At 51.2% G+C, this 1,680-nt stretch overlaps 1 pseudogene across 1 annotated transcript; it reads right to left on the bottom strand.

Annotated features, from left to right (window-relative positions):
- Positions 1 to 7: 7 nt before the first annotated feature.
- On the bottom strand, positions 8 to 1,371 carry LOC110292702 (annotated as a pseudogene). The gene has a single exon (XR_002377736.2). The product of XR_002377736.2 is annotated as an alpha-enolase pseudogene (transcript).
- Positions 1,372 to 1,680: the final 309 nt, after the last annotated feature.

Genomic DNA, 1,680 nt, shown 5'->3' with positions numbered 1-1,680 from the left:
TGGTGGCTCCAGGGATCTCCAGTCCATGCTTTATTTGGCCAGGGGGTTCCTGAAGGACCTGCCAGCAAACTTGGCTTTGCTGCCCAGCTCTTCCTCGATTCTAAGAATCTGATTGTACTTGGCCAGGCGCTCAGATTGGCAAGGGGCACCAGTCTTGATCTGCCCAGTGCAGAGCCCCACCACCAGGTCTGCGATGAAAGTGTCCTCAGTTTCCCCAGATCGATGGTACACCATGACGCCCCAGCCATTGGATTGGGCCAGCTTACAGGCCTGCAGGGACTCGGTCACGGAGCCGATCTGGTTCACTTTGAGCAGGAGGCAGTTTCAGGACTTCTTGCTCGCGGCCTTGGCAATCCGTTTAGAGTTGGTCACTGTGAGGTCACTGCCCACTACCTGGATGCCCGCACTAGCCGTGAACTTCTGTCAGGCGCCCCAGTCGTCCTGGTCAAAGGGATCTTCGATGGACACCACTGGGTAGTTCTGGATGAAGGACTTGTACAGGTCAGCCAGCTGGTCGGGCGTGATGTATCTGCTGGGGTCATCCGGAGACTTGAAGTCCAGGTCATACTTGCCAGACCTGTAGAACTCGGAGGTGGCCACATCCATGCCGATGACAACCTGGTCAGTGTACCCGGCCTTTGCGATTGCAGTCTTGAGCAGCTCCAGTGCTTCTTTGTTCTCCAGGATGTTAGGTGCGAATCCACCCTCATCACCCACATTGGTGGCGTCCTTCCCGTACTTCTCCTTGATCACGTTCTTCAGGTTGTGGTAAACCTCTGCTCCAATGCGCATGGCTTCCCGGAAGCTGGATGCCCCCACAGGCAGGATCATGAACTCTTGCATGGCCAGCTTGTTGCCAGCATGAGAACCACCGTTAATCACATTGAAAGCCGGGACAGGCAGAATGACTTCAGGGTTGCCGGCCAAGCCAGCAATGTGGCGGTAAAAGGGCACCCCCTTTTCCATGGCACCAGCTTTGCAGACAGCCAGGGACACTCCCAGGATGGCATTTGCACCAAATTTAGATTTATTCTCTGTGCCGTCCATCTCGATCATCAGCTTGTCAATCTTCTCTTGCTCCACAACACTCACTTTCTTGCTAACCAGAGCAGGCACAATAGTGTTATTGATGTGCTCAACAGCCTGTGAGACACCCTTCCCCATGAAGCGGGTCTTATCATTGTCTTGGTGTTCTAGGGCCTCGTAGATGCCAGTGGACCCACCGTTGGGCACCGCAGCTCGGAAGAGACCTTTTGCGGTGTACAGATTGACCTCAACAGTGGGATTCCCACGGGAGTCAAAGATCTCCATGGCGTGGATCCTGAGAATAGACATGGAGAATTTCTGGCAGTAGGATCACTGCAAAGGAAGGAAAGAGTAGAAGTGTCCCTTCTTATCTTTTTTTAATATCTTTAGGTTGAAAGTTGATTTTATTCAATATTAGAATGGCTACTCCAGCTTGTTTCTTGGGACCATTTCCTTGGAAAATTGTTTTCCAGCCTTTCACCCTGAGGTAGTGTCTGTCTTTGTCCCTGAGGTCAGTTTCCTGTATGCAGCAGAATGTTGGGTCCTGTTTGTGTAGCCAGTCTGTTAGTCTAGGTCTTTTTATTGGGGGATTGAATCCATTGATATTAAGAGATATTAAGGAAATGTCATTGTTTCTTCCTGTTATTTTTGTTG

Source organism: Mus caroli, chromosome 4 (genome assembly GCF_900094665.2).
Source record: "Mus caroli chromosome 4, CAROLI_EIJ_v1.1, whole genome shotgun sequence".
NCBI lineage: Eukaryota > Metazoa > Chordata > Mammalia > Rodentia > Muridae > Mus > Mus caroli.
This window is presented reverse-complemented; position numbering and strand designations above follow the sequence as displayed.